General features: G+C 24.9%; 1 protein-coding gene across 4 annotated transcripts in view; it reads right to left on the bottom strand.

The window, feature by feature from the left end:
- Positions 1-23,498, bottom strand: part of rsh (Rap GTPase activating protein radish) — a 109,358-nt gene extending 85,860 nt beyond the window's left edge. For 2 of the 4 annotated variants that reach the window (XM_089179466.1, XM_015316393.2), the window contains exon 1: positions 23,370-23,416. The gene's annotated coding sequence lies outside the window, so the exon portion shown is untranslated. Of the gene's footprint in view, positions 1-23,369 lie in introns of all 4 variants that reach the window. The other 2 variants (XM_015316404.2, XM_015316385.2) reach the window with 2 other exon arrangements.
- Positions 23,499-25,271: the final 1,773 nt, after the last annotated feature.

The raw sequence follows: 25,271 nt of genomic DNA, 5'->3' as shown, positions 1-25,271 counted from the left end.
ATTATATCAAGGAAAATGAACCGATCAAATGTTATACGATAACATGATGAAGTTCCTACTGAGAGAGATCAGAAGTTTATGGAGGGTCATGAATCTGTCGAGTTAGGGTAATGGTCAATAGAGTGGCAGGATAATTTGGTGGAGCAAAGCTCGACCGATATCACTTGATAAATTTGAGAACCTAAAGCATCTACCATTCTACGATTTACAATCATTAGAATTCCAATTTATTTGCTAAACTATTGTTTTTTATTTAAATTCAACAAATATAATATTCCCCCTACCCTATAAAAATTTTTTATAAATATTAATAAATAAAATTGAATTATTTTATCTAAATATTATTAATTATATTCTATCTATTTAATATCATTAGAATAATTATTTATTTACTATTTCATTCTATTCGTTAAAATGTGACTTAAAAATTTCTAAAAATTAATATTAATAATAAAATAAAAATTAAATATAATAATAAAAATTATTATATCCAATCGTGTGTTTTAGAATTATTAAAATATTAATTTATTTTTAAATATATTAAAAATAATTATATTAAATTATATATTAAATATTAATATATTTTAAAATATTTATTTTATTTTTTATATTGTAGTAAATTAAAAAAATAATTAAAATAAAACGATATTGATAAACAAAATACAATAACATCGTTTAAATATTTTTTTATATTGAAAGTTAAAAATTTTATATATTAAAGTTAAAAATATAAAAAGAAAAAAAACAAGAAAAGATTAAACGTAATCGTTGTATTACATGTTAGAAACCTTTTCTCGCGTGCTTAAGAAAAACTCTACCACGTACGTAGGATGTTTTAAGACGATAAAGATAGTATCGTAACACCCTTTCGACTTGTTGCTTTTCTTAGCCCCCTGAACGTTCCCCATCAACATACCCACCAACCTCAGTCTCTACCATCCACCTTTTTTCTACCATTGCATGGTTTCCACCACTTTCCTCTAACACTGAAAATCACTTTGCGTGAGCGACTAAGTTCCAGTTAAGATAAACTATTTCGTTTACGGATTTCGTTTCTCACCTTATCAATTAATTAAAAAGATATATATATATATATATATATGTGTGTGTGTGTGTGTGTGTGTGTATGTGTGTGTGTGTAATAAAAAGAAGAGAGAGAGAGAAAACACTAATGGACTTTAATCATTATTAAATTGTTGAATTAATTTTTAATGTAAATATTAATACGACGAAGTTTATTTTTTTATTTCTTTCGTTTTACATTTTTTTATTGTGCTACATTTATTTTAATTGATATAATAATTAACGAACGAACGTGTGTTTACTTTAACATTATTTTTTAGAATACGCTTATAAGATTTATTGAAATTAATTTGAATATAATATATTTCATAATTTAGAAGTATGTATATCAAATGTTGTTAATTGTTTTTTCAAAATTAATTACTATATTTCTTGATCAAATTTTTAAGTTAACTTCTTTTTTAAATTTGAAAATTAATATTAAACAAGCTTAGAAATTGTTTAAAGTAAGTAATTAATTTTTTAAATTATTTACTATTCGTTGATTAAACGTATAAAACAAAATATACAAACAAATAAAAGATATAATCAATATTTGTATGAACATGATACTAGTCATACTTCTATTCGAAAAAATTCTAACATACTCCATTATCATTAAAAAAAAAAAATAAATAAATAAATACAATAAATGGGAAAGTTAAAAAAAAGTAAAAGTAGCAAGAAACAGGTGGCAGAGTAAAGTAACGTCGTAAAATGTTTATAATTGAGTATAAAAAAAAATAATAAAAAGAAAAAAAAGTTTATCATGAAAATAGATCATCGTAAACTCCTCCCTTTTTTATTATATCCACATAACACAACCCACAAAACAAAAGGAAGAAGAAAGGGAGAAAAGAAAAAAAAGGAAAGAATAATGACGTCGATGGTGTTTTAACATTACTGAAAAAAAAAATTTTAAATGAAAAGATAAAAAAAAATAATAATAATGTAATGTGTTTATACATCGCGTAAACATAATTTAAAATGAATAATAGAAACAACAAAATGCTGAGAATGCAAATGAACGCTCACTTGTGTGTCCTTGACTAACGCTTAATATGTAATTTATTACTTCTTTCAAAAAGAAAGAGAGAGAGAGAGAGAGAGAGAGAGTGAGAAAGAAAAGCTTCGTTGATTTTCCACTTCTCACCATTTGTTTATTTCCTACTTTTTTACTTTTTTACTTTTTATTCTTTTTACTTCTTTCTTTCTCACCCTTCGTTTAAATTTCCATCGATGTTATCCAAACAAACTCGCCTTTATTTCTTTCCCTTATCTTTTTTTCCTTTTTTTTTTTTTTTTATCCATAAAAATTACTCGCAGAAAATGTTCTCTCTTAAGAAGGAAACCAATAGCTACCCCCTTATTTTTATTCAAACCCTCTACCCTTGCACATATTATAATTATTATTATGTTATTATTATTATTGTTATTGTTGTTCTTATTATTGATGTAAAAATTTATTTAATCAGTAGAATACAAAACCTATCATTATTTTTATCTAAAGCTTGAAGAATTCTACGATATTTTTAATATTGTTTGGATTTATAGAAACACAACGAGGATAAATGAGAATATCAAATTAAAATAACGATGTCATGGGGATTAACAAGTTGAAAGTGACGAATCGATTCTATCTATCAACTATCTAATAACTTTCATTAGACCGTTTTCTTTTTTTTTTTTAAATACACCATAAAGAAGATATTTATTGTCACAATATTTTACATTATACTTCGTGCTTTAATTAAAAAAATATCCTTTACGCTTCGTATATGATTTATTTACGTGATGAAAAATTACGAGTTAAATATAAAAAAAAAAAAAAATATATATATATATATATATATTTTATATAAATTATTAATATTTTTAATATTATAATATTTTTAATATATATTAATTATATTATAAATAATATAAATTAATAAATAAATAAAAATATTATAAATTATAATATTATATATTTTTAATATATATAATAATATTATTAATATTTTTATATAAACATATATATATATATATATATATATATATATATATATATATATATATATATATATATATGTTTATATAAAAATATTTCTCGTAGGGATTTGTTTTATTATTTCCGACATATAATCGGATTTTTTACAGTATTATAATATTGTACAATATTAAATACAATATTAAACTTTCGTATAATTTGTGAAAATTACTTGATGAAGTACAAAGGGATTATTATATATTACAAAAAAAGAAAACAGAAAAAACTTCCCCAAGAAAATGTTATAAACATTTATAATATCATACGGTAAAATAGTATAATCCTCGAAGTATAAAAAATATTAAAAAGAAAAAGGAGAAATAAAATTGTAAAGATGATAAAAAAATAATTCCTAAGTAAATTCACAAAAAGAAAAAAGAAAAGAAACAAAATAGGGGTAAAAAAAAATAGCAAAACTACGTCGATATTCACGAAAAACACGATCGATGGAGTAAAAGAACACGCATGTTCACGAAAGAAAAAAGAAAAAAAGAAATAGAAAAATAGATAGAAAGAGAAAAATGAAAAGAACAAGAAGGGGATGAATTGTGGAAGCGATAGATGTTAAGCAAGCTGGGAGGGTTGGTCGTATGGGGTGAATAGAATAGAAGTAGTAAAAGAAGCAGAAGGAAAGGAAAGGAAAGGTTGAAAAATGAAAAGAGAGAAAAAGATAAAGAAAAAAAGAGAGAAAGGAATAGGTAGAAAAAGAGAGAAAAAAAGAAAGAGAGGAAGAGAAAGGGGATTCGTATCTGATATCTAAGGGGTGTATGGTGAATGGTCGAGTCGAAGGAGAACTTGGAAGAGTGGCAACCGCGCCGGTCCAGGGATGATCCTGGTGGCTGTGTCTATTTATACGAACCAGGGAACGAATGCAGCTACCTGTTGGCCGTGTTCTCGATGTGTATAGCATCACGGTGGGGTGGACGTAACCTATATACACTGTAAATACTATAGACAAGCGATTCCACCAGCTTTTATATATCATCTATCTATCTTACTCTCTTTCTAACTTTCTCTCATTCTTTCTTTTTGTTTCTATCCATTTTCTGCTTCCATGTACCGTACTATCTTATATATATAACATATTATATAAAAAAATAAAAATAAAATATATGTATATAAGTCTACAAAAAAGAAAAGAAAATTTACATATACGTACGTATGTATATATTTTTCTAAGTACACTTATACATGTGTATACCATTTATATATATAAAAAAAAGAAAATTATATTACATATATTTATACATGTATATATTTTTAAAAATATATATATAATTTATTTTAAAAAAATAAACATATATTATATTGTGTATTATATTTTATATGTGCACACATATATTAATATAAGTGTATTTACTTATACAAGTATAGACGTTTATATATATATATATCAAAGGTATATAAATACGTATACTCAATGTTGAACCGCCAGTAGTTAAACTGTTGCATGAAAGTGGGTCAGCCATTGCTACAAAGTAGGTCAGTACAACACAGCTTGGCCCCCATAGCTTCAAGTATCAATTCACAAACACATCTTTTTCTCTCTTTCTCTTTCTCTCTGTACTAACTTATTTTTCTTTACATTATTTCCTCTTCTTTTTTTCATCCCCCTAATGTCTATCGAATGTCACTTTTATGGGATATTTTTTTTCTGTTCTTGTATCAATCTATTTTTAACATATCTTTGTATGCGTGCGTTATCAATTTAAACGTATGAATCCCAATTTTTAAGATAATTGTGACTAAAAAAGAAATCAAAATAACAAGAAGGATAAAAAGAAGAAAATAATTTGACTCTCTTGATTTTTTCTTATTTTTGATCCTGTCACTTGATAGTAGATTCATATAATATTGAAGTCTCTATCCATCTATCCCTCTTCTTCTTTCACACACTTGATGAGCCTATTCAAAGAACACCACCCCTCACCTTGGACCACTTTGGTTATATACAATATATATATATATATGTGCATACACGTCAATGTTGTGCGAAAAACGCACCTCGTGGTCAATCTACTACTAATACTCGAACCCTTCGATCTTTTCACTCTTTCTATCTCATTCTATCTCTTTACCTTTTCTTCTTCTTCTTTTTTATCTCTATCTTTCTCACTAGTGCGGCAAAGTTTAATGAAATGGATCGATCGGAAAAGGTCGACCGAAAGTTGCTGGAATGAGGTGTGGGAAAGAGGGGAAAGGTGGTGAAAAAACAAAAACGAGAGGGTGGCCCGAGGTTGGTTTTTCGTTTTACGTTCAACGTTACAATATCCAACTTCATTCCAACGTTTATTCTATTATCCTCTCATTTTTTTTAGTTAAATGAAAAAGTAAATGCATAAATATATAAACATATATATCTAACCACCCCCCACACACACTTAAATACAATTATATATTCATTTTTCTATTTTGTAAATAATAAATTATAAATGTTGGTTAATTAAAATCACATCTTTGTTGAAATTTTATCAGAACGGATTATTTTAGTTTTATCTTTCTCTCTCTCTCCTTTCTTTTTGTTTTAATATAAATTAATATTTCCATATAAGAGAATCTTTTTATATATTATTTAAATGTCATTATCATAGTATTATTATATTTTTTAAGAAAATACTTATTGGGCAAAAATTAATTAACTCAATAATAAAAATTTAATTAATCTATCTATTTTTATTTATCTCCGTCTTTTTTTTGTGTGGAATGTTTCTATCTTTGTCTATCTGTTCATTTTTCTTTTTCCTTTTTCTCTGTAAAGAAAAGTTACCCGCTACTTGATTCCAATGTAATCGTGGCAAAATCTTATCGAGCTTACAACTATGTACTTCAAAGATGCAACTTTTCTAAGGAGTACCATCTAAGAGAAAGTAACTACTTCGTGAATCTTCAGAACTTCGATAAGATAGTCTTCTGTACTACTTATTCAATAGCTTTCCAATAAATAAAAGAGAATAAACTAATATTATTTTTGATATATTAAGATATACTTTAACTTTATATATCAATAAATTACTATTTTAAATTATTATATTTATTTTTATACGCGTAGATTCATCTCGACAATATAAATATTACAAATATTATAATAATATCACCCAAAATTAATAATTGTAATAAGAAATATAAAATGTGCTAATGGAATTAAAAAAATTAAATTAAATTTATGCAATTTTTATATTCTTCCTACGATATTAACATTGTTTATATATATATATTTATATTTTATATATTATTCTATATACTATCTTTTTTTTGATAGCTACGTTAATCTCTTTACATTTATTTGCTACTAATGTAATACTCATAGAAATAAATATAAAGAATAAGACAAATATCTTTTTTTACGATAACAGTATCAATAATAATAATAACAATAACAATAACAATGATAATATATATATATTTACGTAAAATGTAAGTAAAATTGCAAGATCAAGCTAAACTCATTACTTTTATGCTTGCTACGATATCAACTTAGTTCGATATAACACATACATACATACACATATGTATATATATAGACAAATTCTATTTCTCTTCTCTAGATACCAAATACTAGGACTCTCATACGATTGAATGTGAAGCGAAACTATCGTCCCGATATTGTATTTACGTCGAGACAGAGAAAGGTAGGCATATAGTGGTTCACATGCTCGAAGTGGTTGACGTAGCTAACCGAGGGGAAAGAGGGTGTAATAGAGAAAAAGGGAAAGAGAGATAGAATGAAAAAGGGAAAGGGAAAGAGGGTGTGAGGGATCGACAGGTTGAAGGGACTTCGGGTAGAGCCTATACAATGCTTCTATTGTGAAGTAACTCCATTAGACCGAACGATTCTCCAACGTCGTCGAGTGAAACGAGAGAAATTGCGGAAAGGCGTAGTCGTTACATGTGTCCTGTATTCTCAATTCACACACCTATATATATTAGATTAGAAAAAGATTTAGTTGTGTATATGTATATTAAATTGTATAATAATTTATCTAAAATTAAATTAATATTTTTCTAACGCATTTGTGTAATTGTAATTTACAACATATACAAGACTTAGGAATACTTTTACTGTCAATTTAAGATATTTATAATATGTGTATTAGATTAAAGAAAGATTTATTTGAATATTTATTAATATATATAATAATTTATCTAGAACTAAACAAATATTTTTCTAACGTATTTTTGTAATAATATTTACAACATATACAACGAATCCTAGAAGTATTTATAACTTTGATGTTAAATTTAAAGTATTTATAATCTGTATATTATATATTAGAAACAAAATTATATCTGAATATTTATTAAATTATATAATAATTTATCAAGAATAAAACAAATATTTATCTAACATATTTGTGTAATTGTATTTACAACATATACAACAAGTTCCAGAAGTAATTTAAAACAATTACAATGTTTTCTTGTGATACAATATTTTCAAATTCTTATACAATGAAATAAATATCAGGATTTGTTTAACTTTTGAATTGATATATATATTATTTTATATTACAAAAAATTTTAATGTAAAATTGTACGTAATTGATTAAACAAATGGTCTAATGAAATATGTCCGAACGTATCCAACCCACTTTCCTGTATTAAATTCATAACTTTTCACCCTTCTCCTCTCCCCCTCTTCTCTTTTCCGTATGTCAGATTCAACACTTTTAATCCCCTGTTCGAGTTCTTATTAACAAATAATTAAAAACAAAAAAAAAATTCCATCCGAAACATATGACATAATTAAATTAAACCAAATAAACGTGTTATCGCAAAGTTCATTAAATTATATTCACTTTATGTCGAGATACTTGATTTTTAATGAAAAGACAGAAAAGAATGCAAGAAAATTCCTCTTCCTTTCTTAAAACATGAACAAAAATTTGTTAAAAGAACAAGCTCTACAAAATTCTTGTCCTTTTTTTTTTTTGCTTAATTTTTTTTATAAGTTCCAGTCATTTCTCTGAGAACATTTCTTCTTTTCTCACCTAACCGATATTATCATAATTAAATTTTTTTTTCTTTTTTCATTGTCTCCTTACCAACATCACAAACATCACAATTTTTATATTTTATTTTTTTCCAGACGTGATAACCACGATTCATTTTAGTAACTGCACTCACGTTGCTTGATTTTAATAATCCAACAGTGAGGGTAGGGGTTTTTGCAAACTCAACGGTTGACTGATATAATAAATTACATCCTTTCCCTCCCCCTCATCTCCAAAAAAAATTCCACGAACGATAAATCCTAGCAATGTTAATTAAATTATATTCCTAAGAAAATGTTTCTACGCGTAGGATTTTATTTTAATGATAAAAAAGAAGCAAAAGTTATCAGTGGAAAAAAAAAAGAAAAAGAAAAAGAAAACAAAATGAGATAAAAAAAAATAAGAAATTGTTCAGACATATTGTTTTAATCGTCCTCTCTGGTGTCTCGAAGATATTTGAAAAAAGAAAAAGAAAAAGAAAAAAAGAAAAAAGAGAAAGACAAGAATATTAGAAGGAAGAAGAAAGTTATATGCCGTTGGTTGAATGAGTACTTTATATTTTTCCTCAGGGATAAAAAGAAAATAAGTCCATCTACTGTAAGCGTGCTTTCGCATCAACAAAGTTTCACCTAACCGTGCAGCACCCATGCCACGAAGTAGTTCAACAGAACATTTCCGCGATTAAACGCTTCTGGTTCACCCAACTAACCCCCCTTTCCTTCAGTCACTTCCTTAGCCCCATCCTCAGCCCCATCCACAACCCCCTTCTTCATTTTTTCCCCTCCCCTTTCTTTTAATACTTGACCTCTCAAGGAATTCCAAGAATTTCTTGTAGAACGTCATTCTTCTAAATCGTGACTTAACCTGGGAAAGGAAAATCTTGAAAAAACCTGTACATTTTCAATATAAAACGAATCATTCATCGATAAATTTTAATATTAAAAAAATAATCGAAATGCATCCTGAGATATTATTATCTTGATTTTCCTATACTACTAGGATTTATTCCTATATCTAGAAATAATATTATATTATTATATGTGAATAAGAGTAGGTTGTATTTGAATGGATGTGCACTTATGTGGTTGTGTGCAAGTATTGAATCAGAAACGTTCAGGAAATTTTGCAATAAAGCGAGATTATAACTGCTGATATGGTCGATATAGATAAGGAAATAAAATTGTCTGTCTGTTCGGTAATATTACGATGTATAAATGGACACTCGAATATCTTACAAATATTGTTTCGTTATTATTATTATTATTATGGCGAAATATTCGTATTATTATAAGATATGTAAATACAATAAGAATATAATATAAAATTAAATTATATATAAATTATATATAAAATATAAATGAAAAATTTTTAAAGATCACGTAACACGACCATTTGAAACAAGTAATGTTAATTTAATATTAAAAAAGAAAAAAAAGATATAACAATTTTAAATTTAATTAAAATAAAATACAATGAAAATTTAATAAAGATAAATTGTCCATGACATTATATTGTTTGATATAATTAACTATGATAATTTAATATTAAAATAAAAATAAAATGTAAATGTTAAAACAACGTTAAATATAATTATGTTTAACATGATTGTTCTATATAAAATTTTAATTATATTTATACAGATTATAAAATACAAAATGAACTTTCTTTTTCTATTAAGTTGACAAGTGTGTGTATGTGTGTGTGTGTGTGTACTTACTTTAATGAATTATAATTATTTGAAAGAAAAAAATATTTATACTAAAGGTTTATTAATAATTCAATTATAATTTCTATGAGTGTGCTTGACTACTAGACTTTTGCTTTGTACCTCATTCGCGTATATATATATATATATATATATATATTCCTGAGGGATCATTTTACATCCCATTTTCTCATCATGTGCTTGGCTAACTGATGTTCAAGAACGATGCGAAACACTCTCTGCGAAATGTATTTTCTGTCTCAACAGGTGGCACTGACAGAGTCACCGTTTAAGAGAAACTATCTACGATGAAATTTTGTTCCTCACCATTTTTCTTTTTTACTTTTCTAGTTTGAAACCAAACGAAAATTTGTGGTAACGCACTTATTCGTTTTCTACCAATATAACTTACATGTTTGATAATACGAAGTACAAAAAACAAAAGAAAATATTATTCAAATTTTCTGGTTGTTCTACTTTGAAAGAAAAATAAAAAAAAATTAGTATGAAAATATAAAAAAAGACTATCTAAGTTCAATAAAAAAAAAGGGGGGATTTAAATAATATTTGTATCCTACTTAAAAGATATTACTTTTTATTTCTAAGAAAAAAAAAGTGCGAGGGAGAGAGAAAACGTGATAAAAGATCAAAAATGTAATAACTAAACTTTTGATTGGGGTCGAATACGATCCAACAGTAAAAAGATCTAACAAAAAAAAAATAAAAAAAAAAATTTCGACGAAATAAAAAACCATTGTTTTCCCGTATTTTCAAATGTATACTAACTAACGAGAGAAAGGAAGGAGAGTAGGAAAAAAAAATATCAAAGCTGTTTTTTACGATAACTTGAACCAAAGTAAAAGATAAAACGAAAACAAACAAAAAAAAAGAACAAAAATAATTGATATTTTATCGAAATCAAAATTTCATTACAAACATTTTTACTTTATTGTTTTAACATGAAATAATTACAAAGATTTTCACTATACAAAGAACTATACATAGAATAAAATAAAAAATTAAAAGAAAACAAAAAAAAAATAGATTGTAAAATAGTATTGGATAACAATGGAAACATATTGTATAAAGATTTTTTTTTATTAAACTATATTAATCGAATCAAATATTTTCCTTTGTAAAATATATTCCTGCCGAGTAAGTTTTTACCATGGTTAGCAAAAAAATTTCATGTCAGTAATAAGAGAGAAAGAAGGAACGAGATGAAAGATAATCGAACTTCAAAAAGATATAAAAAATAAAGCATTACGATACGATTAATCCGATATGCGCAATTGGAAAAATCTAACAGAAAGAAAAAAATAAAAAACAAATCGTTCAAAAAGTTACAGTATTGAAATATTGTAAGAAATTACAATAATTCGTATCGTAAATTTTTCTTAAATTATTATGTTTAACAAGATATTTCCTGGCATTAAGATTTCAACGTGAGACAATATAAGATGAGAAAATATCAACGTATACATCTTTCATTTCTATTCTATTAGCAAGCTAGTCAAGGTAAATTAACTTTAACGAATAAAGATAAGATAAGAAGATAAAGTAGGTAGATAAGTAGGTAGCTAAATAAACGACGAAAATGTAAAAAAATAATAAAAAAATAAAAGAAAAATAATCAAAACAAAAGATGAAGAGAAGCATGTTTAAAGGAAAAAACAAGAGAGAAGAGTAGGGTTGGAGGTTGAAGGAAAATTGGAGATTGAACTAATTGCAGAGAAAAAAATTAGGATATAAGGTCTCAAAGTATTTTATGGAATATGAGTAAGAACTTTATTAATAAATATTAAATTAAAAAATATTATAATATATAATTAATATTATTTTAAATATATATAATTAATATAAAAATATGATCAACCCCCGTAATGAGCGATTATTGTCGATGTTATAATAACTACAAAAAATATATGTCTTCGTTTAAAACCCCTTTTCGAACCTTTTTAAAAAAGTTCCAATTTTTTTTTGACCAAACTAAATCAGAGAGAGAGAGAAACGTGGACATTTTAGACTCGGTAATTTCTTATTTTTATTTTTTTTTTTTTTTATTTCTTTTTTTGCTTCATATAATTTGTCGAGATCTAGAGTCTCATTAAAAACCAAGAGTTAGAAGGAATATAGTACAAAGGTAGGGTATATATACTCGTAAGTAGAACATAATGCAAATATGGTACAGTTATCTCCTACATATTCTCTCTCTCTCTCTCTCTCTCTCTCTCTCTCTCTCTCTCTCTCTCACTTGGACACTGTTATGTATATATCTTGTAGTATAAGTACATTAAATAATATTATAAGCTTTGTTACAGTTTCTTATTCCATTTATCTATCGAGTATTCGTTGAATTAATTCAATATAAATAATATTTTTATATCACGTGTAAAAGATTTATATTATTCGTATAAAAAAGATCTTAATATTCCTTCTAATGATATAAATTAAACAAATTCATTTTTATATCAAAAGAAAACGAAAAAAAAGGTTCAAATAAGTAAGAAATGCAAATAATACAAAATTACTACATAGAATATACTTGATACACTTTTGATACGTTTATATATAAAGGATAAGGTTTTCTTCAATGCATTTGATATACCTATGTGTGTGTGTGTGTGTGTGTGTGTGTGAGTATGTGTAATGTCAATTGAATCCGTAGCATTTGATCAAGCGATATTCCCGTCTTTCATACACGTTATCACTGAGTTCTACTCTCGTAAACTGATCTCCCATATATATACATATATATACAATCACGCACGCACATACACATGCATAAGTATATATGCATATATAGATTAACGCATAACGTGTGCATCGAATTACAAAGATAAGAAGCAAAGACAAAAAGAAAAACTAAAAGAGAAGCTTGTGAAATGAAAAGAAAGGAAAGTAAAAAAAATAAACCAAATATATGAAGATATGGGAGTAAGAGAGAGAGAGAGGGATATGGAGGATAGGGTGAGAAAGAGTTGAAATGGGTGTATTGAAGATATAGAGATGCATAAACGAGTATCCTAAACGCGAATGGATCGACGTTGGGTATCTCATGATCTTGTAAAGTGCATACCCATCTCTTCCAAAGTATATGGAAGCAAGCTTTGCAAGCTCTCATCGACGTTGTTTATGACGTCATGATATATGTATATGCATATAAATATTCGACATTTTAAAATAGTTTCACGTCACATGGTGAAAATTACTTAGAGAGAGATTTATGTGCGAGAATGTCGAGTGTCGCTCGACACTTTATTTTTTTTTTTATTTTAAATAAACGCACATCGAGAATTTATTTTTAATAACGCGTATGCATACATACATATTTTTATTTTATTATACATCAAAGTGAATATATGTACACTTCGAATGATGATTATATGGATAAGATTTCTCGATTAAGTTTTCATTTGATTTAAAATAATATTAAAAATAGATACGAGAATGTTTAAACGATATTTGAATATTATTTATAAATAAAATTGATCAAACGTTATTATATATTATAATCGAAATTTTAATAAATCTAACTATCGTAAATAAAAAAGACTTATTATAATAATAATAAAATTATAATTAATAATATATAAAATTATATATATATATATATATATATATATATATTATATAATTTTAATTATAATATATTAATTATATATTATAAATTTATAATTTATATTAAAATTATATTAATAAAATTATATTTTTCATAATAATAAAAAGTTTTAATGTAAACATAAATTATGTTTCTGTTAAACAAAATTTTTTTTTTCAGCTAACCACACGCCTATTTATATTTTTATTATTATTATTATTATTATTATTATTATTATTATATTTAATTAAAATAAATATCTATATATAATAATATTATATTTTAATATAATTTTATATATTATATATTATTTTATATATTATTATTTATATTTTACATAAATTAAATATCATATAAATGAATATTAATAATTAAGAAGTATTATGTGATAATATCATATTTGATCCTTTTCAAATGACGATATTAATAAATGTCTGATATCCATGTAAAATATTTATGTACATATATATATATATATAGATTTTTTACAAGGTCAAATTTTACGAGACGACGAACGAGGACTATGATGACGCGTGCTTATGGCTTATGGCACACGGTCGATCGTTGACTGTAACCCTGTGATACACTTCAAAATCTCTATGAACACTCTGTAATCATACGTGTATGTATATTGGCAATACCATAACGAGTATACGTATATATATATATATATATATATATATATATATATATATATATATAGAGAGAGAGAGAGAGAGAGAGAGAGAGAGAGAGAGAGAGAGAGAGAGAGAGAGAGAGAGAAAGAGAGAGAGAGAGAGAGAGAGAGAGAGAGAGAGAGAGAGAGAGAGAGAAAGAGAGAGAGAGAGAGAGAAAGAGAGAGTACATGTATGTTTATGTGTATACGGTCTATGTGTGTATTCATATATGTGTAGGAGGATATAGGTGAGTAGATGTATTACATAGATGTTTAGTATGTGTATATAGAAGACTACGTTCCCTTTACGGACAGTGAACAGAAACCAAGAGAGAGAGAAATGAGATACAGTCAACCATTACGGTTCCACGAATACTCGATTGCATACTAGAATTTGCCGTTTGCTTGCAGTAATTGTTCATGCTATAGATCTGACAAGAAGCTTATTCTATCTTCTATCATTTACGTATAAAAATTTTTTTTTTTTTTGTGTTTTTATGATACACTTTTTTGTTTAATTACACAAAATTAAATCTCGTGATCGGATACATTTATATAATTATTATTATTATACTTAATTGTTGTGTCATATATTTATTATAAATGAAAAGTAACTTTTATACTTATTGTAAGTGTGACAAAATTTTCTTAATTCGTTCAAATATTTTAATATTAAATTTTAAATATTTTATTTTTCCCCACGAGTTTTTTTCTTTTAATTCGTAATTTTTGCATTTTAACAAACTCGAGAAAAAAATAAATTATATCCTAGAAAAATTTCTTGAAACTATTCTTAAAATAACTTGAAAACATTTAACCCACAAATTAAAAGTAAAAGAAAAAATATATTATAAGACGAATTCATCTTTTTTTTAAGTTTTTTTTTCTCTTTAAGTTTATGATATAAGAGATCCTATACATATATATATATATATATATATATACATATATTAGGGTGGGTCAAAAAAATGACTTTTTTTTTTTTTTTAAATGCCACGGAAAAATGGGTTGCTGGACACCTTAAAACAATTCTCACCAAATATGAGCTCTTAATTTAAATAGGAAGATCCTCCGCATCGCAGTTTTTTATTTTTTTCTCAGTCCAATAGAATAAAATTCATACCTCATTATTTATTGATTGTACAGAAAAATGTTCTGGACGAATTTTGTAGGAAATTTAATGCTCTATAAAAAAGGTATCTTATATTTTTTCCGTAAACATCACCATTTGAATGATATTAAGGATTTAAATTTGATGATTTTTAGACAAATTTCATTTTTGTTTAAGAATTTTATAACTCGACAATAAATAACTATTATAAGATGCGCAGTACAATTTTTGTAGGAAATTAACTGCTCTATAAAAATGGTGTCTTATGTTTTGGCGATTAAATTAAGCGTTCAAAAGACATTCATCATCAAACTTTCATGTGTACTCATTTCTGTCTCTGAATTGTAAAAAATGTAAAAAAAAAAAATAATTGATTTTTTTTACCCACCCTAATATATATATATATATATATAATATGTATGTCCTATATGAAATATTTTATCGTAAAGATTGTAAATAGAAAATTTTTCATTGAAAAATGAACGTCTTCTCGTGGACAGGAATATTGAGATATCCCATGAAAACTTGACTTTTTTTGTTGATCGATGGATACACGTACCCAAAAGAAAGAGAAAGAGAGAAAGAGGATGAGAATGTGATTTTTTCTAACATATTCACCTTGACTTTTTAATCTTTCAAAAAGCTTTTTAAAAATCTTTCGTCACGATGACTGTCCATTTGATTCTCATTTCTCATATCGCGAACCTTAATAACAAATCAAATTATTCTTAACCATTGTGTTATTTATATCCATTGTTTGTTGTTGGTTTTATTAAATCATATATTTTTTTTATACGAAGAATATGATCGAAACATAAATAAAAAAAAAACACAAACTAACGAACGAATGAACAAATATAAAATTTCATCGATATGCGCGTAAACATTTTTCTACATTTGTACGATAATATCCAATGTGTGTGTGTGTGTGTGTGTGTGTGTGTGTATAATTTAATTAAATGACAGTAAAAACAATATCGGATTTTATCGACACGATTCAAATATAACATTATTTGCAACGATAATCAACAAAAAAAAACTTTGAAGAATTTGGCGATGGAACAAAAAAAGGAGGAAAACAAAAAATAAAAAAGAAAGAAAGAAAGAAAGTGACAACAACTAGGGCCGAATGTGATTAAAATATTTTTAACAGTATTTGTCAATACAGTTCTAATTAAAAGTCAAATTAATAGGACAAAGAATATAAATGAAGTTAAAAGTATATGAAATGGTAGATAAATATGCATTTAATTAAAAAATTTTAACTGCTAACTTAATAATTGTTAGTAACTTTAATCGAACGAAGAAAAAAATGAAAAATAAAGTAACAGAGAGAAAGAAAGAGAATAGAAGTTTGAAAAATTTGTTAAAAAAAAAAAACCTCACCGGTTGAAACTTTATATTCGTGTTTTTTTTTTTTTTATGAACGACGTTCTAAATAATCTTACGAAACTTTTATAAAAGAATAAAAAAAAAAAAGAAAATTGACCACGTTTAATTGTGTGAAAGTACATTTATTGGTGACATCATGATTTTATGATTACAATCGTAAAATAGAAAGAGACAAGAAAAAATATAAAAAGAAGAAATATAGTACTTGTTAAGTACACGTTATTTGCGTTATAATATTTCCAATAAACGTCAATATACACGTGACACTTCGATTAAAATTAATAACTGTAATAATAATTATGCTAAAGTTTTTTTCAACCTCGAATAAAAAAAAGATTAAATTAGTACACCAACATATAAAATATAATACTATAAATCTCATAATTTATAACATTTATTTTGGTTAAACAAATCCCATTGACAAAATTCTTATATTAAAAAGAAATAATTTTATAATTTTATTTTCTTGTTATACCGTTTGCTATTAAATAAATGATTAAAAAAAATATTATAAATCAAAATAAATAATACTCAAATGAAACATTTACGTATTTGTAGAGATAAAATGTTATCAAATATTGGATATACTAAAAAAAAAAAATTTACATATTTACTTCACAAATTATATAGTTTTTCTATAAAATATAAATATAATATTATCTTTTCAAATAAAAATGTACATAATATTAATTTTACTTAATTTGGAATCTTTTAAGATTCGCGCACCATTTAACATAAACTTTTAATACTCAAATAAAAAATAAATTTACATATTTGTAGAAATAAAATGTTATCAAATGAATGATATACTAAAAAAAAAGTTTACATATTTTTTTCTCAAATTATTTAATATATATTTGATAAAATGTACATTAATATTTTCTTTTCAAATGAAAATGTACCAAATATTAATTTTACTTAATTTAAAGTCCTATAGAATTCGTATTATTTGATATAAACTTTAGCACGATTGAAACGTTTTAAGAAAAATTAATCATTAAATATTTTTATTCAAAAATCAAAACATATCTCTTATCAAAAAAATGTTTATCACATCACTGTTTATCTTCCCATTATTATTTATGTGAAAAGATATTATAAAACAACGAAAATAGGACTAAAATATAAACCCGAAATTTTATGTGGTAGAAAACCATTTCGACAATGATTATTACTACTATTCTTGCATTTACCAGAATAAGTCTTCTCTATTACGAAGCTAATTAATGAAATTGCGGTATAACATTAACCATAGATATATATACATATATAAACTAAATATCAGAATAAAATGACTAATAAATTCATCTCTAAACGTGTAATAAAATTAAATAAATGAGATATTTTCATTAATTTCCAAACAATCTAACAATATTTCAAAATGTTTTATATTTAACAATAAAATTCTAATAATACATCAATTTATGACTAATAATATTCGAAAAATATTCAACAATACTCCAACTACCTATTCGAATTATATTTAAATCAACGATATTAACGATATTGATGACACACATACACATACAAATGAAAGTAAAATTAAATTTTCCTTTGACAAACGAAAATTTCATGATCGTCATGAAACAATTATTATACTAACTAAGTTCGCTTGTCGAAGGACAACCTTTTCTGCTTGAATAGCTTTTCATGTCAAACAAATACCATTTCCTGCCTGGTATAATATAAAAAAAGTGGGGTGACAGAGAGAAAAGGTTTTAATGATTTTCTTGCAAAACTCAACTTTCCTCTTTGGTAAATCGAGTTCCGCTCGGCAGGTATAAAGTGTTACCTAACATTCCCATCTTTAAAATGGGGTAGTAGTTACATAGAATGGTTAAAAAGGGGGATGTACCCAGTACAAACAAAAAAGAAAATAAAAGGGGGAAGGAATTGTCTGTGCGCGATTACATCTGTACATTTAATTCAACCGATTAAATATTTTTTCTTTTTTTTTTATATTTAACAAACGTACGTATTTCTTTGCGATTGTACGTATTTATTATAGTTTTACTTTTGTTTAAATGGATTTTTCTTTTAATTGCGTTTTGATACAACTACTGTGACCGAAATTATTTGTTGGTATTAAGTGTACTTTATTTAGTTTAAAGTTAAGATCATTAGTATTTTTTGAGATTAAGATACTTTGTTCTTTTTTTTATTTACTTTCTCATTATATAAATATAAATATAATAAATAATATTTAATAAATATATAAAAATAAATGTGTAATTATTTTCTCGTTATATAAATATGGAACATAAATGTTGCAGGTTTTATTTTTTTTCCTTGGATTAATGCAAGATATTTTAAATAATTTTTTATCTTTTTTATTCGTCAATGTGATATCTGATTTATTACATTTTATTTTTTTTATAAATAATTAGAATTATTTATTGTTGTTATTAGTGTTATTGCAATTATTAACGTTATTATGATATCTGATTTGTTACATTTTATTTTGAATTTTTTTATTTGTTTATAAATAATAATTATAATTATTTATTGTTGTTAGTGTTATTGCAATTATTAGCGTTGTTTATAATTATTTAATTACTTGAAATTTACTATTACATTTAATTGTGTAATATTTGATTAGACAAAAAAAAATGAATATTAAAGAGAAAGAAATAAGTTGAACGAAAAAGAATAAAAATTAAAATAAAAAAAATAAAAACGGGGTGGAGGGAAGGGGAGAAAATAGTTAGATAAAATGTTCACGATCGAATCGATTGTTGCGTGCTTTGCATAGATCATTCGTAAAGTGCTTCCTTTATTCATTCGTTTTTATATCCTTCGAAAGAAAATGATTTGCATAAAAGTTTGGCAGCTTTGAGAAAAGTCTACCCCCTTTTTTTTCACTTTTACCAACGATAAAAGTATCATAGCTATATATAATATTTTAGGCTTCCTGTTTTCTTTATTCTTTTTATTATTATTTTTCTTTTCTTTTTTTTCTTCCCCTCCTAGTTCTACTTCTTCTTCTTCTTCTTCTTCTTCTTCCTCTATCGTTTTCAAAGTGAAAAGAATATTAACATTACCAGACGACCTACTAAGCTCCCTATTTATCTAGATAAAAAGACAAGTATTATACGAATATAGATCAATATATTTTGACATTAACATTTTTATTTTCTAAACCCACCCCTTCTGTTATATATAACCTAAAAATTGTATTTTTGTTTTTGTTTATTTTATATAGGCATTATAATGAAGCTAAAAAATTTCTAAAATCACAGTATAAAATATCAGAATTTTATGAAAACTATTTTTACATATTATTATATATATATATATATATAAATTGTAATAATAATAATTAATTACTAAAAATAATATTTTCTTTTATAAATCTATAAATATATGTTTATATATAATATTTATGTTTGCAGAGATATATTATCACCCTTTTTCTCTTCTCTATAGATCAACATTATATTTTATATATAATAAAATAATTATTAAAAATATTTAATATATAATATTAAATCATATTAAATATATAAAATAATTATTAAAAATATTTTTTTTATTTATTATTTAATATATAATTAAAAATATTTAAAAAATAATATAATATTATATTTTAAATAAAATTAAAAATACTTAATATATAATATAATATTTTTTATATTTAATAAATAATTAAAAATATCTAATATATAATATAATATTATATTTAATATATAAATATATTTTTTTAAATAATACCTATATATATATATATATATATATATACATATATTTTTTTGATAAATGTATTTACAAATTTGTTCCTATTCGATCAGCATATAAGCCGAATTGTAAAGCTTTAAAAAGAAAGAAATATGGATTACGGATATTTGATATATTTCAAACGTGAAACCTTCGATGTCTCACTTATACGTGACCAGCATATTTCTCTTATTAGCTCTCTCACCTTTAGAATCTTCCTAATATAAAATTTATCTATCATATAGATAAAATGTACAGATCCATATACATAAATATATATATATATATATATATATATATATATATATATTGGAAAACTTGATATCCTATAGAAAATTGAACTTTCGGGTCACGTTTTTATATCTCAATTCAGAACAACCAGTTTTTCTCTAATCTACATTAAAAGGAAATCGAATGAAAAAAAATAAAATGGTGTAACGGTTCGCACTGAATACGATACAAACTTTTAAACGATTCACGTTTCAATGTATTTTCTCAAAGATAATGCGTCGCAAAAGAAAAAGTGATCGAGATAATCGTGACACGTCGTAAACGAATTAGGAAGTGATCTTATCCTCCTGCTACTTGTATAAATGTGTCCCTTTTTTTATTTTTCTTTTTCTTTTTTTACAACAAACCAAAGTAGAGAAATAGTAGAGAAAGTAATATAAACACTCGATTGCTTTGCACTTTTTTTTTCTTACTCATGCACAAGATTAAACTGAAAGATATACGAGCTTGACTTATCTTCAATCGAATTTGTCTAGTGGCTACTATCTAATGAGTTTAAACTGTAACATACGATTTACACTGTATTTCTTCTTCTTATTCTTTTTTTTCTATTATTATTTTCATTGAATATAAATAACACGAGTAGCTTTGAAATTCACATGGAGTAATAAATAAAAAGAGAAAGATAAACATCTTTTTGTTTTAATTTTTTTTTAGATAAATTGATAAAAAATATTGTCTTAATATAAATAAATAATATATATATATATATTATATTATATATTATTTTTTTAAAACATTTGTTTTAACATATCTAAATGTGTACACCACCCAATTGCAATTATTACATAAAATGTCACTTTATATAATGATAAGAATATTAATTAAACGTCAAATAAAAAAATATATATATATGTTAAATGTAATAATTAATATTTATATTCTATACACATTAAAAATAATATTAAGTTATCCAATAAGTTCACGAGGATTTTGCTATTTATTTATAGACAAAAATCTTACGTACGAACTTATTGGTCAACTTAATTTATATAATTAATTTAATAATTATATTATTTAGTTATATTAAATGTATAAAACATTATACATTATATATTAATAACATTATTTTTAAAACATATTTGTGCTTGTGTGACAATTATGGTGACCGACATTAATTGATTAATACAATTAACAATCAAACGATAAAAATGCAGGTTTGTGCTCTCTTGGAACAGTGAAAAAAAAAGAACAAAGGATCAAAAAATAATGACAAAAAAATGGAGGGAGAAAGGTTCATTGTTTTTTGATTGTTTGAACGATGATTGTGTAACAAGCTTTTCTTCCATAAAATAAAATATACTTATGTTTCTTTTTTCTTTGTTTTTTTTTTTTTTTTTTGAAAATTATTAGATCCTCCCACTTGGGATTGAGTGAACTCGTGGAACGTTAAACTAACTGAAAAGAGAGAGAGAGAAAAATCAAGCAAGAAGTCAAAGCGAATGGAAATTTAACCCCGGCACAACCACTCATAATCTCGTTTTACTAACTAACTGCATTTCCACCCTATCGTTTGGAAACACCAAAAGGTAGCCAAGTTAAAAACTCCGTTTTCTCTCTAAACTTCTTCATTTTTTTTTATCTTATTTTATTTTTCCTTTTTCGTTTTATTTTTTTTTTTACTGCAACATTTATTTTAACACATAACCAAACAAACTTTGTTTAATTTTTTCTGACACATATATATTTATTTATTTATTTATTTAATGCGTATACTGGTCACTGTATTTTAAGAAATGAAATGAGAAAAATGTAGTTTTTTTTGTCCAATTTTCTTCATTTGTAAGTATCTTTTCATTTTTAATTTTTAACATGTCGAACTTAACTTCTTAACGTTTTATTTATTTATTTCTTTAGCTGAAATATTTGTAATTTTAATACTAATTAATTAAATCATTTTTATTTTATAAAAAGTGTCTTGTTGTGGTCACTAATTTGATTGAAATAAAATAAAATAAAAATAAAATAAAAATTTTTAGAACGAGTGCATTTAATATTACGAAATATGAAATCGATTAATTTCTCGTGAACAACTATTTCCCCTCGTACACTAACTTATTCATCAATCAATTAAATAATAAAAAAATCGATTGAAGAGTTACTTAAGCAACAATCGTTACAATAAAAATGATCAAATATTACCTTAACGAAGTATTAAAACGAGAGAGAGAAAAAAAAACAAGAAAAAAGTTATCAGTGAAAGATGTGACCAAACGAGACTAATATATAAAAAAAAAATAAGAAAAAAAATAATCTCGTTGACGTGAGAAAATAAATAAAACTTTCAATGTTATCGATTACATAAATAATATCTTTAATTATATTATTTATTACAACAAAAATATCCACACAAAAAAAAAATAAAAGATAAAAAAAACGAAGAAGTAGAACAACACCAACAACAACAAACAATAACAATAACAAACTCCGACGTTAATTAAATATAAATCTCTCTCTCTCTCACTTCGATTATTCTAACCTTCCACGAGGATTTGGATTTATTATTTAAGGTACAATAATAATAATAATAATAAACAACAAATGAAACACGTATTATTCGTGTATAATTCTGTAATGCGTGTATGTTGAAAAAATAGCGTTTGTTTATTTCTTTTTTCTAATTGCACGAGAAAGTATAATATTAGAAAAAAGAACGTGAAAAAATGTTGGAAAAAAAAATTAAAAGAAAGAAAAAAAAAGGTAAATAAAAGAAATGAAATGTGTTTATTGTATATATATATTTTTTTTCTTTAGTATTAATAAATAAAATAATAGTAATAGTGTATAAGGATCGAAAGAATGTATAAAATCTACTCACGATTATGTGGTACGTTTTGGTGGTGCGGCAGGACTGTCGTCGTCGAGGGTAGAAAAGCACGTCGGGTCCCCGTTAAAGAGACTTTCCAACCCCCACCCCCTAATCTCGAACCTCCCTCCTCCCCTTCAATTCACATCGCGCAGACGTGCTTTCTATCCCCTCTATATAGATTTACATATACACATGCCAATCTAGATATGACCGAAATGGACTATGTATGTACACATATGCGATTGTATTTGTATCTTTCTATATATAGAAAAATATATACGTATGCGTATGAGTGTGTGTATGTGTCTGTGCAAGTATTATAAAAATGTGTGAGTTTTGTGTATGTAAGTATTATGAGTATGTGTGAGGTATGTGTGTTTGTAAGTATTACGAGAATGTTTGAGAATGTGTGAAGTATGTGAGATGTGTGTGAGGTATGTGAGATGTGTGTGAGTGTGTAAGGAAGAAAGAATGAGAAGGAGTGAGAGAGAGAGAGAGAGAGAGAGAGAGAGAATAGTGTTTGAATTTTCTCCCACCTGATAACGAGAGATACACTAAGGAAATGGATACCTACATAAGGTTTGGGATCGTATTGTAACGATACTCAAACGTTTTGACTTAGAATAAATATACATAATATATCGATATATCATTTGTGTGTAAGTAGTAAAAGGAAAATAAGGAAATTTCTATTCTGATTCATAAACGAAGTTTTCTTTACTTTTCTTTTCTATTTTTTTTTCTTTTTGGTAAAATAATAAAAAAAAAATGAAATTTGGTGTTTAAGTAATTTCTATAATTATATATCTTTTCTATTGTTTATTATCAAAAGCATTGCAATTATGCAAGTAATAATGCAACGTAAGTGAAAATATAAATTATATGTCGTTTACAATAAAAATATTTCTTCTCTTTTCTATTTTTTTGAATAAGATAATAAAAGAAGACAAAATTTGGTATTTAAGTAATTTATATAATTATATATCTTTCTTCTTCTTTTTATTACGATAAGCATAGTAATAATGCAAGTAATAATGCAATGCAAGTGAAAATATAAATTATATGCCGTTTACAATAAAAATATTTCTTTTCTTTTTTTTTTTTGAATTAAATAATAAAAAAAGATGAAATTTTGTGTTTAAATAATTTATATAAATATATATTTTTTTTTCTTACCATAAACATGGTAATAATCTAACTTATTGCTTGGACAATGCAACGTAAGTGAAAATATAAATTATATGCCATTTACAATAAAAATATGTTAATGCATTATAAACTAAACAAAAAATAAAAATAAAAAAAAATAAATGTAATTACAAAAGATATAATGATCGTAAATAATCACAAAAATTATACTATCTTTTCATTTTTAATATAACAATACATTAACTATTATTACGACTATAAAAAGAAATAAAACGAAAAAAAAAACGTATGGAAATTCGCAAACTCGCGATTACTCGTCTCTCTCTCTCTCTCTCTCTCTCTCTCTCTCTCTCTCTCTCTCTCTCTCTCTCTCTCTCTCTCTCACTATCTATTCTTTTTTTTATTTTTTATTATCATTTATACAATATTACGATCGACGTTTTATGAGCTTCAAAATCCTAAACCACTGACGTTAGCGTGCACGTGAAGGGTCGGGGGGGGGGGGCGGGGGTGGAGATATGTGATATTATATTTAATTCAAAACGTCCGAGCCGCGGAATGCATGTAAAACTAAAGGAGTCAGCAGGTTGCATTGCAAAAAAGATTTTTTTTTTTTTGTAATAAAAAAAAAAATAAAAAATATCTGAAAATTGAAAGAAAAAAAAAATTCTGTACAAAAACAAAACCTAAAAAAAAAAAAAAAGAAAAAAGAAAAAATAACGAAGATACAGAGGAAAATATCTGTTATCTCAAGAGCACGAG

The sequence above is a fragment of the Polistes dominula genome, unplaced genomic scaffold, assembly GCF_049000335.1.
Source record: "Polistes dominula isolate Pdom_NZ unplaced genomic scaffold, Pdom_raw_medaka contig_373, whole genome shotgun sequence".
Taxonomy (NCBI): domain Eukaryota; kingdom Metazoa; phylum Arthropoda; class Insecta; order Hymenoptera; family Vespidae; genus Polistes; species Polistes dominula.
The sequence above is the reverse complement of the archived record's forward strand: the minus strand, read 5'-3'. Positions and strand labels throughout refer to the sequence as shown.